Source organism: Oryzias latipes, chromosome 3 (assembly GCF_053564925.1).
Source record: "Oryzias latipes strain Hd-rR chromosome 3, Olatipes_Hd-rR_3.1".
Classification (NCBI taxonomy): Eukaryota; Metazoa; Chordata; class Actinopteri; order Beloniformes; family Adrianichthyidae; genus Oryzias; species Oryzias latipes.
Genome location: NC_136239.1, coordinates 19508274 through 19521987, shown reverse-complemented (window position 1 = coordinate 19521987; position 13714 = coordinate 19508274). Strand labels below are relative to the sequence as shown.

Here is a 13714-nt window from a genome sequence, read left to right as displayed (position 1 = left end):
CCTCAGAGGCAAAAAAATGTAACGCTTTTGGTCACATCGTCTGTGCAGGTCTGTTCTATAGTTCTTAGCATTTATAAATTGTGAATAAATTTGATATCTGTTTTGTATTAAACATACTTGCACTTTTTTCTGTTTACCTTGATAAATCAACTTGCCTGTTACAGTACTCAATTACATTTTTTTTGCAATTGTCTAACTTTAAAGAACACAAAATGTCGTTAGATCCCTGCTCTACCCACAGAGTAGAAAAAGGACAAGTGTCAAAAAAGAACACTGGGATGCGTCAAACATTGCTATCATCAGTTGCCATGGTGAGCAGAGAAAATAGCTTTCTGTGGCTCAAAAGCAGACACTAGAATTGAGGATTGTGGACGCTCCTTTTGCTCGCGTCAGTTTTCAGTCCTCTTTAAAAACATGCCATTCAAATGTGTCTGCACTGTGTCTCTGTCTGTAGGTCAGATTGCAGATAACAAAAATGGAAGCTGTAAGCCTTGAAACTAATGGTAGAGTCTTCTGAGCTTTCTGACATGTGATTAAAAAAAAGAATGTGTTTAAAAATGGCTAGGTTGAGCCAGGAAAACGGGCCATTTACAAAATTTAAAAAACAAATTTGCAAGCAGATTCAGCCTGTGATAGATTGACGACTTGTATATATATGTTTATGTAATGGCTTTTTAATGCGACACTGGTGAATAAATCGTGAAGCAAGGCAGATGTTTCACCTCAGCGTGTCTTTGGTTTGCAAAGCTGGTTTTTCATTTGACTGAAGTTCAGTTTCTTTTATGGGTCCAGTTGGAAAAAAGTTTTCAGTTTCTTGTAGTCTTGTTGGCCAAAGAGTTGTCAGGAAAAAACATTTTCAATCAGTTCTCTTAGAGGAGGTTCACTTGTCGTTAGGGAATGGTTTTAGAAGTGCAGCTCATGTCTTAAATATAATCACAAATCCCACGTGGGCTAAAAAGAAGCATTGTAAATGCGAAGAAGAATAAAATTGTGGGGGGAAAAAAAAGTTTTTGAAGCAATTTCTTTTCTTAGTCATCACTGCTGATCTTTTGAGGGGAAAGGGGCGAGGTTTATGTAGATACGATGTCTGTGACCTGTTTCAATTATGAGATCATGCGATTGGTATTATTTCTGAGCCCCTGTTGTAGACAAAGGATGGACAGAGGTAAGCAACAGTGGCACGGCACTAAAATAAAACAGGATGGCTATGATTTTTTTTTTATTAACAGTCTTATCTAGAGCATGCCAACACCGTAGAGATGATCTATACCACAGGCATTTGATTGCTAACCACAGGTTTCTGTATATCAAGAAGATTTGTGTGCTATTATTGCAATACTTTTGTAAGTGTTATGGTTAGGGGTTTTCTTTTATTTGGTTTTGTGTTGTTGTGTTTTGTACTTATGTTTTGTCTGCTTTGTGCTTCTGCAGGGTGGCCTGGGGCAGGAGGCGTGGCTTTCTAGACTGGTGTTTCTGCACACCTGGAACCAATCTACACTGTCCTTTAAAAGCCTCTCCCTGGCTCTTCCAACCTGCCAGGTTATTTCCCTTTCCATGTGGCCGCGCCCTTGTTCCTGTGAACGCTGTCTGTGGCCTAGCCTCCTGCCTTCACCCCCAGTCTGTCTCCTTTGGTTTTTGTTCCTGTGGTGAAGCTAATAAACATCACTTATCTGACACATTCAGTCTGACTCTGCTCTGGGATCCGTCTACACGCCGTGACAGTAAGTTTTACTATTGGATGTACAGTACAGACCAAAAGTTTGGACACATCTTCTCATTCAAAGAGTTTTCTTTATTTTCATGACTATGAAAACTGTAGAGTCACACTGAAGGCATCAAAACTGTGAATTAACACATTTGGAATTATATACATAACAAAAAAGTGTGAAACAACTGAAAATATGTCTCTCGAAGCTCGTCAAGAGAATGCCAAGAGCGTGCAAAGCAGTCATCAAATCAAAAGGTGGCTAATATGAAGTACCTACAATATGACATATTTTCAGTCGTTTCACACTTTTTTGTTATGTATATAATTCCACATGTGTTAATTCATAGTTTTGATGCCTTCAGTGTGAAAATACAATTTTCATAGTCATGTAAATAAAGAAAACTCTTTGAATGAGAAGGTGTGTCCAAACCTTTGGTCTGTACTGTATGTGAAGTCAGTGGGCATGCTACAAACACAAATGTCCAGCATTATTATGGCAATGTTTGGCAACTTTAGCCAAACCTGTTTCTTTATAATGTCAACACCTTTACAAGAGTTAGCCAGCTGCTCTACCAGTAAAAACTGCACATGTAGAATGAGGGCAATGTATCCAATGCTCATTTTAAGATTATACTTTAACTACACATAGACCAAGCATTGAGTATCCAATAAAACAAAAATAAAGAGCTGTAGAAAGGCTGAAAAGAGCAGCTGAGGAAACTTAATGGAGATACTTTAAGGCCACATTCACAATGATACAGTGGAGATGACATCAACACAACACAATGACAGAGTATGAAACAGATTGCATCAATTTTTGCATGGTCAGATGATTTCATAACAACAAACCCTGGATTAATGGTATTCTGTAAGAGGATGTTAAAGAGCCTTCAGACAGGTAAACAATTAATTATTGAGGAAGAAATTATATAAAAAGAAGCTGAAAGAAATTAAAAATGTGATGAGTAAAAGCAGGAGAGCAAAGTTGATGGTAAACTCCGAGGTATAGAGTATTTAAACAACAATACTCTTTAGATTCTAGGAGAATTTGATTTGGTGAATAAATGAGCTAAACATTTTCAACAGACTGAGCTGAGCTGCACACTTTGTTCTTCTCTGACTTTAGCCACACAGACCTCCACGTTTCTCTGGACCAACAGTCACCTGTCACACCTCCACAGCCACATCCTGCACGTCAGTAATGGATGTTAAAACAGCTCATCTTCATCTTCTCTCACACCTGCTTCCCAACCACAGTGTCTGTCTCCAGAAACCAGGTGACATGACAGCCGTGGAGACTTGACTGGAGTAAGGCTGTCGACCATTAAAGTGGGATTCTGCAACACTTTTTAACCTTTGCCGGAAAAGGTCCCAGTAACAAACATCTCACTCACCTGCCCTCAAATTCAGAGACTCTGGCATATCACATCATAAAAGTCCAAGAGAGACTGCTACAAGGACAATCCAGGACATCCTCACTGCCTGAGGAAAACTATGACACCATAGGCTTACTTGGTTTAATGTTCCACTGGCTTGATTGCTATTTCTATATCAAGTACATTCCACACCTTTTTGTTAAAGTTCAAGGTTTTTTTCAGTTCAACAATCAACCAACGAAAGAACAAGAGCACAAAGTTATTGATTTGAGTTTGTTCAGTTATCATTTTAACTTTAAACACCTTCTAATGTTCGAGTCAGGCAATCCCGTTCCTTATACTTCACTGTACTTTGCTATCTGGAATTAGGTCTTGGTTTCTTATTGTGTCTTGATATTATTTTACTAATAAAAGGTTACAAGATGAATGACTGGTTCTGAACGCTTTGTAGTTTATTTTTTTCTCTGTGAAAACATTTGGAATAATATATTTAAGTCTTAGATAGATGAAAGCAGGAATGGTAAATGGCATATACTTATGTGGCACTTTACTACCTTCTTAGGAGGCCCAGAATGCTTTGCATTCACTGTCCTATTCACACACATTCACACACTGATGGCGGCTCCGCTGCCTGACATTGGCGCCATCCTATAACCACCAGGAGCAATGTGGAGTTCAATGTCTTGCTCGAGGACACTTTGACACATGGGCTGGCAGATCAGGAACCAAACCTGCAATCTTCTGATGAGAGGAAAATACAATAATAACAACAACTGAATCAGGCACTTATTTCAAATTAAAACTCTTCAAAATTTTGGCAAAAAAAAAAAATTCTCTTTAGAGAAATAATGACTAGAAGAAAATAATACATCATCTGAAAGCATCAAAAACTTTTTGTTTACTTGTTAAAGTTCATTAATGAAAGGATAGTTTGTCTGAATTGAATTAACTGTCAACCAAAAAAAAAAATCCATTCTAACTGGAAAATTGTTCAGTTGTTATGTTATAATAAACAGGACAAATTGTACTAGTCAAATAATTGTTAAAAATGTTGTACAAACGTTCTCACTGGCATTGATATTAATTTTAATGAACTTATTTTTTAAATAGATATTGTTTAGTATTTGTGAATTTCCTTCTGAAAAGTAGACTCTGATAAACTGTTTTTTGGACTTAAAAATGTAATATATATCAGCTTAATTGTCCAAATAGATTAAACGGTGTTTGAAAAAAAATAAAAATAACCAGTCATTTTTCAATAAAGAAAGTTGCTAAATAGTGCAATCATAAAAGATCATATTTAGCGCAGCTGCTAGGGAGAGCAACAATCAAACAACAACAAATAAAAAAGTAAAAGTTAGAATGTTTTAGTTTCTGGTCTGATTTAATGAATCATCCATCAGATTTGTCACAAAATAGAAAAGGGACAATTAAACAAACAGACAAATCGCTAAATTGAGTGACAAAGTTGCAAACTTTGGAAATTTTTTCTGCAGCAAGAAACAATGAGATAGAAGAGTATTCCAGGCCTGTTCTAACAAAAGCCACACAGATCTTGAGCTGGCAACTTTAGCTTTACAAACAGTTGCAATTTTATTTTTCCCTAAGACTTTTCTGGGTTTATGTCTATGAAGACTCTCATTCATCCAGGTAGATTCCATCATAGTAGTAGTTTAAAGCTTGTCATCTGGACTTGGTTTTTAAAGTTGAAGACGTTTCACCTCTTATCCAAAAGGCTTTGTCAATTCTGAAATAGCTGGTAAAATAGCTGGTTTAAATGTGCTCATGGGGGAGGAGTCAGACCTGAAACTGGATAGTATTGTCTACTAAGACTACTAAGACTTGTCTACTAAGACCCAAAACCATGTAGTCTTAGTAGGCAATACTATCCAGTTTCAGAACTGACTCCTCCCCCATGAGAAAATATAGACCAGCTCTTTTACCAGCTATTTCAGAATTGACAAAGCCTTTTGGATAAGAGGTGAAACGTCTTCAACTTTAAAAACCAAGTCCAGATGACAAGCTTTAAACCTACTACTATGATTTTCTAGGTTTAATTAGTGTAGTTTACAACATACCAAAGCAAACATCACAAATCTAAAACAGGTCACATTGCTACGTTGCACGTATCTCAGCCTTTTTCAGTTTTTGTTTTGTGTCAAAAACAAAAGCATTTTCTTCCTGGACTTTTGCATAAAATAAAGACAAAAATACAATCTTTTAGTGAAACCATCCACCAGTAATTAAGCCAATGAGAGTAAAAGGTTCACTTTCACCAAGCAGCAGTGTTGAATAGCCCTTAGCAATCCCATCGGCTGTTTCTTCAAAAAAGGCAATGCAAGGTCAGTCAAAAACTACACTCCTTAATAACATGGTACAATCTTATTTTGAACATGTTACAAATGTGTATTAATGCAGTCTCGTGTCAGCAGGTGCACAGTTGGGATGAATACTACTGTAGTAACCTCACCACTGCTCTGTCACTGTTATTAGAAGTTTCCAATGAGCTGCACTAGTCTTTGACAGCAAAGAGAATAGATGGCCTTAAGATTTTCTCTGAAAAGAAGAAAAAGAAAAAAAAAGATGTATGAAAAATGCTGTAAAGTGTGACATTTAACTGAAGGAAATGGTGCCTTTTTATCCTTGTGTTTTCAGACAACATTGTTGCTGTTTCTAAAGTCTTTTGAAAGGTGTGCTTTTTAGTCTTAAGGTTTCACCTCTGTGAAATCCAGGGAGGATAGGCCTTAGAAGGAACCAAATCAAATGTTATCAGTGATAAAGCATAGACAAAAACACCATAGACGCACGATTCCATGATATCATGTTCCAGAATGGGTACATTATATTTCACTAATGCTCAAATTAACCATGGCGAATGTTCCCAATTGTCGTGGTTTGGATTTCTTTCTCTTGGTTTTTGCTTGTTCTGTCATGTTTGAGTTCTGTTTCCTGTTTTATTTTGAAAGGTTTCCTGTTTTGTCATGCTTTTGAGTTTTACTTCCTTGGTCCCAATCTCTCCTGATCTTGTTCACCTGTGTCTTGTCAGTCCTGTCTGTATAAGTCTTGTCTCTGCCTTCCTCTTGTGCTGGTCCATTAACGTCTCTTCCCTGACTGTCTTCTGCCAAGTTTCCATGTTTATGCCCACAGTAAGTTTTAGTTTTGATTTCCTGCTCTGCAGCGCTTTTTGTTTAATAATCCCCTTGCCCTGGAACCTTGTGCTCCCGTCTCTGCATTCTGGGTCCTTCCTGCTCACCAGTCCTCCCAACCTGACACCGATCACCCAAAGGTTGTTAACGTTTTTTTGGAGTGGACTATCACATTAAAGTATTTTGTTTTTATTTGGCAGGAAAATTCAAAAAGGACGGACACGTTGATATGAGTTTACTCTGCCCACCTCGATGGCGTGCCGACAATGGGCGAATGGGCAAACGGGCAAGGAGTGTGAGAGTTATGTCCAACCATTTGGTTCACAAACTAAACAATATTCCAAAAAATTAAACTCTAATAAAATTGAAAAAATCCAACGTAAGAAGAAATAAATATGTAAAATCTGAATTTTTACTGCAGGAAGGCTTTGGCAACCACTCACACTCAGGCCAGCTGCACATTACTCAGCTATCTGTTCCTCACAAATGTGGCACTGTTTAAAAATAAAATGATCAATTAAAACATTCAGTGAAGCGTAGTTGTTGCAAAATCAACCAAGCCCAGTTGGTCTTACTCTGTTTCAAGTTGAGTTGAAATAAAAAAAAAAAAGTGGGATTTTTCAAAATGTCCATTTTATTTAATGAAATAATGTTCTTCAAACTGTTTTAGTGAAAATTAAAAATTCATGCGCTTCATGGAGATTGTGCTTAACGTAATATTTTTTAAAAATACGTTTTTTATGCAGAAAACATGTTTGTTCTAAACTAACTTCCTAGTTAGACCTGGGGCCTGTTGCACAAAAGTAGGATAAGGGATTAAGCCAGGATATCTTGGTGATCCTGGCTCAATTGATCCCCAATCCGGTTGCACTAAAGCTGGATAGGGGGCAGGAGGATATGTTATGGTATAAATTACCATGGAGATTTATTCTGTGGAGCTAGCTTGCTCCAGACCAGGCTAAATTCCAGGATCTATTTAATCTCATCCCTAACGTCAGTCAGCAGTCGCCACAAATGGAAACCAATAGTTATTTCACTGCTCACTATACATTGTTATCACATATAACTAGACCCACTGTCATTATTTAAACGTTTGTGATCATTAATTTCAATCATTTTGGATAAATAATGAGTTTTAGATGATGTTGCTATCATTAGATAATTTACAGTTTCCCATAGACTATAAGGCTATATGTAAAATGATAGAATATTAGGGCCACAGAGGGGAAAAAAAGACAAGTCATAATATTGTAAACAGTTGTTTTAAAGGAGGATAGTTGTTAAAATGACAGATGTGGGGCATTTCGTGAAATTGTACCTCAGTATGGTTTCATAAACGAAGACATGCTGATGTGCCAGAATATGAAGTATCACATTGTCATAACTATCAAAACTGTAAAAAGAATATGTTGCTTTTCTGCATAAAGAACCAGTCTCATAAATTTATGACTTTATCCTTTTTCCTCAGTGGGGCCCTAGTACTCTGTCATATAAAATAATACACATTCCATTAAAATATGAAAACACAATGTGTAACATTATGTTCCTTTATTGAATAAGGATAAAACAAAGCAGGTAAACTACACTCAAAAAACATTCACTTTGAATGAACATAAAAAAATTATGGAAATGATTTCCACATGATTAGATAGCGTTACTTGAACAAAAATGAATCATATTGGTCCTACTTAATGTACTTAGGTTCAAACTAATAAATTTAAGTTGATTCAATCTAAATACTGCAGTTGGACCCAACTTTAAAATAATATTGTTGCTCACTCTCAAAAGATAAAAGTTGATCCAACTTATTTGAATCACTCCAATTGGTCACACCTCATTAAATTAAGTTTATTCAACTTACATTTGTATGACTACCTAACACAATTTATGTTGATATTACTTAATGTTTTGCTTTAATTTTATTTATACATCTGACAATGATAAGGTTTTCCAAAGTTTCAACCAATGGATCTTTAAATTTTCACATCAAAGACATGAAATGCGCAGTAATGTCCCACATGACAAGACAGGAGTTCAAATAATGCAAATTCTGTTTTAAGTTTCATGAACAGTTTACTAAGGGGTTTGGTCATCATCCTCTCCCACACTCTAACTCATGGTGCAGAAAAGAAATAAAACATATCAGTTTAAATCACTAGTTAAAACAGAGTAAAACAGCTAGACAATAAAACCCACGGACAAAAACTCACACTTAGACCCCAATCTGCCCAGATAGACAAAGAAAATGGAATCCCACAATTCCTTGCGATTACTAATGTATCCAATTCAACGGTATCATGTTGGATCAACATGATTGAAATGAGTAACTTTTAAATTGATTATTTTTATGTACGATCGACATGATTCATTCACGTAAGATTAACAAACATAACATTTTCTGGTTGAAATGACAAGTTACATTTTCATATAATTAATTGGCTGGTAATTTAATTTAAAAAAATCTTGAGTCTGCTTTATCACTGTGGCGGTGTTGCCTTTCTTCTTAATTATATCTTTTACCTCCTCGTATGCCTCCATGAGGATTTGTGCTTCCGACGGGGAAAGGTACGCGGCTCTAGTTGCCATGGTAAATCAGTTTATCTGTGATCTGTGGAGGGGTCTGTTTGAGTGAGCCGTGAGCGCGCACCAATCCAGGATTGGTTACACCTGGCTTGATGAATCCGTGTCTGCTCATCCTGGCTTGGTCTTTGTGCAACCAATTAAGCCTGGACGCACATGTTTTGGATTTGGGAGCTGGTTTAGCTCGTGCTGGTTTGCGGTGCCTTCCGTCCGTGAAACCAGGGTTCAACTCCGGGCTGCTCCCTGTTCCCTTCTCTACTTCTGTGCCGGTCCCAAGCCCGGTTGCTTTGAGAGGGTTGCGTCAGGAAGGGCATCCGGCGTAAAACATTGCCAAGTTTACCGTGCGACTTGATCGCTGTGGCGACCCCTGATGGGAAAAGCCGAAAGGGAAGCACATGTTTTGGATTCATTGAGCTCAGCTTAGTCATTTATCCCGGATGTCTTAATTCTACTTTTGTGCAACAGGCCCCAGCACTACAATTTTAACATTAGATGTTGTTCACTTTTCAGCACATCCTGTCAGGGGTTGCCACAGTGAATTCGCTTTTCACCGAACCATACATACAGCTTGGGAGCGCGTGGGACTATGCCGGACCCCCTTCCAAGCCCTGTTTCTTATCCGGGCTGGGGTCCTTGCACAGGGAATCCCAGACTTTGGCAGCATCATGACTACATAGCTGCCCAGGAACCAAACTGGAGTAAGCTCATCGGGAAACAAACCCTGGTTTTCCACACACCAGTTCTGCAGGCAGCCAACTGAGCCATCCATGTCATGGCGAGCATAACGGACAAACCCAGACGCTGGAACCCGGAAGAAACACAGGTGACTTTGTGGGTGAGTGAAAAAGGTTTTAATATAGATTCTTGGTTAGTAGATGGTTTCTGGCGGAGCTGAGACGTCCCCTGGCGAAACCCACGGCGAAGATGGTTCAGTTCGGCGGCCCGTGGCGTCACTGGTGGAAGAAACCTTAAGGAGGCAGATGCTCGTGGTGAGACAGCAGGTTTTCTGAGGCTTGGATCCGGGAGGAGGATGACTGCTGCAACCACTCGTGGTGAATGAATCCTGGAGACAAACGGAGAGCAAGGCTTAGGCAAGAGCAAATGGTGACTGTGGCTATGAAGGTGGCAACCATACTATGCACCATAGAGGAGCAACGAACTGGCAATGAATACTGGTCCTGGATCTCCTTATGAAGGCAGGCGGATGATGAGGTGAGTGGAAGCAGCTGTGTCATCAGGAGCCAAGCAGAGAGGGGAGGGGGAGGATAGCTGACAGAGGCACCATGACAATCCATCCGCTATTGTCAAAAATCAAGAAAGGAAAATCTTTGTCTACAACAAGATTTTTTTTTCAACATTTGTAAGTGGGCTCAGACAGATTGGACTTTTTTTTTTTCTTTACGAAAGAACTGGCATGTTTCTGCCATGTGACTCAGGTGTGTATACGTTACATTGCTCTTTGCATCAGTTGCTTGACTTAAGCTAATAGATTTTACCAGAGCTACTAAACTTGGTAAAATTGCAGCTTTAGTTGATCCTTTACATGCAATCTCTTAGGCTTTTTTTTATTTTTCTGAAATTAATTCCCAAAAAATCTCTAAGTCCTCAGCAGTGCACAGCTAATGCAATCAACGGCTTTTAAAGTCTACATTGAAAGGTAATAATCAGTACTATCAAAAAATCTTGAATCTTGGGCAAAGTGCAAGGACTTTTGGGACAAAAAAGGAGAGAACAAAAAGAATAAAAGGAGGAAGAGAGTTTCTTGATTATTTTAATTGATTGCCATGTGTAAACTCCAACACACGTGATCTTACAAGTCCTGCTGAATGGAAAGTGGACTTGCTTTTCCCTGTGATAAACTGCTTCACGTTTGATGCATGACACGGCTGTGTGTGGTTTTGTCTGGATCCCACACACGGTTTAGTGCCCTTGAAATACAAAATACCAACAGGTCTGTAATAACTTCCCTCTGGGTTCAGATTCAGACCAGAGTTCAGACTTTATTGCTGGTGTAGAGGTAACCATGTGGTGTTTTATAGAAAGTCACTAAGGGCTCTTTTATGATAGATGTGTGCAATTCCGCTGTCAGAGTAAAAAAAAAACTGCTGAGTAAAATCACCTGTTGTAATACCATAATAATATTCATGTTCATTTATTTGCACGTCCTTTTCTTCAGTTTTTTTCTTTTTCTTTTTTGACAGCTTCACCAACTGCCCTGTGACTGTGCTGTTTCCTCTCATGATGGATGACCTGAAAACATTCTTTGGAGATTTGCTGCGGAGTAATGAGATGTGGTCTTGAGTACATAGGGCGAAGGCACAGCAGACAAGCCAGTGAAGCCGTCACAAGCAGTGAGAGGAGAAGGGGGCACAGCCAAACAACAAAATGCATCATTTGCTCCTCACATGGAACATAAAAAACACATTTTCACAAGGGACAGTGTGTTTGTTAGTTTTTTTTAATTTATTTTTTAACTTGGAGGGTCACTGAATGTTGAACTGCCTGTGTAGTTAAGGGCATTTTAATGACATTATCCATTTAAAATAAAAAAAAAAATCATTTAGTTAAAGATAACATTAAGTAGCTCCAGTGACTCTTCTTTACCTCACTTGCTATTTAACTTTAACTAGATGCTGAACTAATAAACTATCAAGGTTAAAGGGGGGTGAGATCTTTTGAATAAAGTTTACTGTGCCCAACTTAACAACCTCCTGAAAATGGGTGAATGGGGCAGGACAAAGTAAATGGAGCATTTTGATTATTCTAGTTGTGGGTCAAGCCACCTGCTATTCAAAATAAAACAACAAAAAATAAGAAAATGGTTGATGGCATTTACTGGGCCCAAAGGGCTTTAGAGTCTTATTCCCACATTTACACCCACATTAATTTATTGATAGTTGCAGAGCTGCCATGTAAAACACTTCAACACACACAGGCGAGCAGAGCAGGAAATAAACCTGCAATCCTGCCATCACAGGTCGGCCACTTTTCAGCTCTACTCCTAGTTGCCATGAATAGAAAATAAAGTGATGATCAAGGTTGAAATGGTTTTGACATCAGGTTGTAAAGAAGCTCTTTTTTAGACAAGAAAAGTTAGAGGAAATAATTTGAGCAACTGCACTGATACTTTCAAGTTTTCTTCATATTTAATAAAAGACTATGGTGGTCTTGGTTTTTGACTCATCTTTCTTGTTTACTAGTGGAGCTCACATTAGACTTCTAACCACTTATGTGGAGAAACATTTTATTCTTTAAAAATACTTTATTTTTTTTATTTTTTAGTTTGCAGAATCTTAACATACAGTCTATGAAGACACTAATTGTCATTACTTTGTGAATGCTTGTGTGTTTCAGTGCTTTATGTTCACTTTGAGCCAATCATCTTCATTTGTGCTGCTAACATCTTACACAGCCAGTCGTACCAGTAACCTGACTGTGAGGATTTGTGACTTTTAGTTCTTATTTTCTTGGTTTGAGTTATTTAAATAAAGTTATATTTGGTGGTCAAGTAGTCTTCGGTTCTCCATTTCTTCACTCAGTTCATATCTACAGCTGCTTCGGTTAATTGCTCCTTGGATTGTTTAGAAGCTTTGTTTGCAGTTTATCTTTTTCTATTATCTTAGCTGTACGTTTTTCAGATATGCTTTTGCGTGTTTGTGTGTGTGTGCATGTGTATGTGTGCGTGTCTTTATTCTTCTCACTTACACCAACAACCCTCATATCCTCCTTGACTACATTCATGAATGTCCTCTTTTTTCTTTCTCTAGGCCTCCTCCACAGTAGATTCAACCTCTCCATCCTTTAACCAACATTATCAGTGTCTCCTCTCAACTTGTCTCACTTTCTTTCAACCAACCTTCTCCACTTTACATGTTCCTAAACTTCATGTCACCATCTTGTCTGTTTTCCTCTTTCCAGATGACTCATCTTCTTTACAGTCTCCCTGATCACTTCAAATGTTCAGTTGTTGTTGTTTTTATTCTGATGTTTTTTTACTCCAGTGTTTCCTCTGGGGGATCCATCGTTCTTGGGCACCACCAGCTTGACCTGTAGGGCATGCCGTTGCTGTGGTGCCCGTTCTGGTTGGGCGGGCTGGGGTCCCACTCTGTGGTCTAATAGCCATGGATGGGGCCCTGGGCTGCCCTGTGTTGGGCGGGCGCTGCGGTAATGGCCCCTGTGGTCCGGCTGGGCCTTGGAATGAATGGATCCCCATGATATCGTTTCCTCGCAGCAGTACCAAGCCAGACCTTCTTCAACTGCAGTTCTTTTTCTGTTCACGGTTCTACTGGGGTAACTGGGTGGGTGGGGGTGGGGGCGGGGGGTGGTGAGGGAGGGGTACCTTCTTTGTGTGATTGTCCTTTGTTTTCTGTTTTTAATAACTTTCACTTTTTATGACTGTTTTATCTGTTTTTATGTTAAGCGCTTTGTGTTTTTAACCAAAATGAAAGGCGCTATATAAATAAATAAAGTTTGAGTTTGAGTTTGAGTTGTCCAGTCAAAATTCTTGAGCATGTCCTATAAAAGAAAAAAAGGAGAGAGAAAAATCACAATACGGCGGCTGCAATTGAGGCAAAGCCTTTGACGGCAGCACACAAATTAAATAGACTGAAAATAACTGCAGTTTCCAGAAGAATAGCACCACTTAGCAGGGTAATAAATGTGCTCTACAATCCTCAAGCACAAACATTCTACAAAAATTACAACTAATGGACACAAACTGTCTGCATCCAGAAAGGGGAAATCCATTGTTTTTAGCATCAGACGGCTAATATGCTTCAAATCGTTCACTGACCAGGGAAAAAAAAACAGACTCACTAAATATTTTTATTACATGACCAACACAAGCCAGAGGGATCGAGCGCCAATACCTATATTCCTCATTGCTGACATTCACATGGGCAGTT

General features: G+C 38.5%; 1 long non-coding RNA gene across 1 annotated transcript; it reads left to right on the top strand.

The window, feature by feature from the left end:
• The first annotated feature begins 6010 nt into the window (after positions 1 to 6010).
• LOC144991193 (uncharacterized) lies at positions 6011 to 13293 on the top strand. The gene is made up of 3 exons (XR_013655152.1): positions 6011 to 6230; positions 9683 to 10022; positions 11012 to 13293. It is a non-coding gene; the product is annotated as an uncharacterized LOC144991193 (long non-coding RNA).
• The last annotated feature ends 421 nt before the right edge of the window (positions 13294 to 13714 follow it).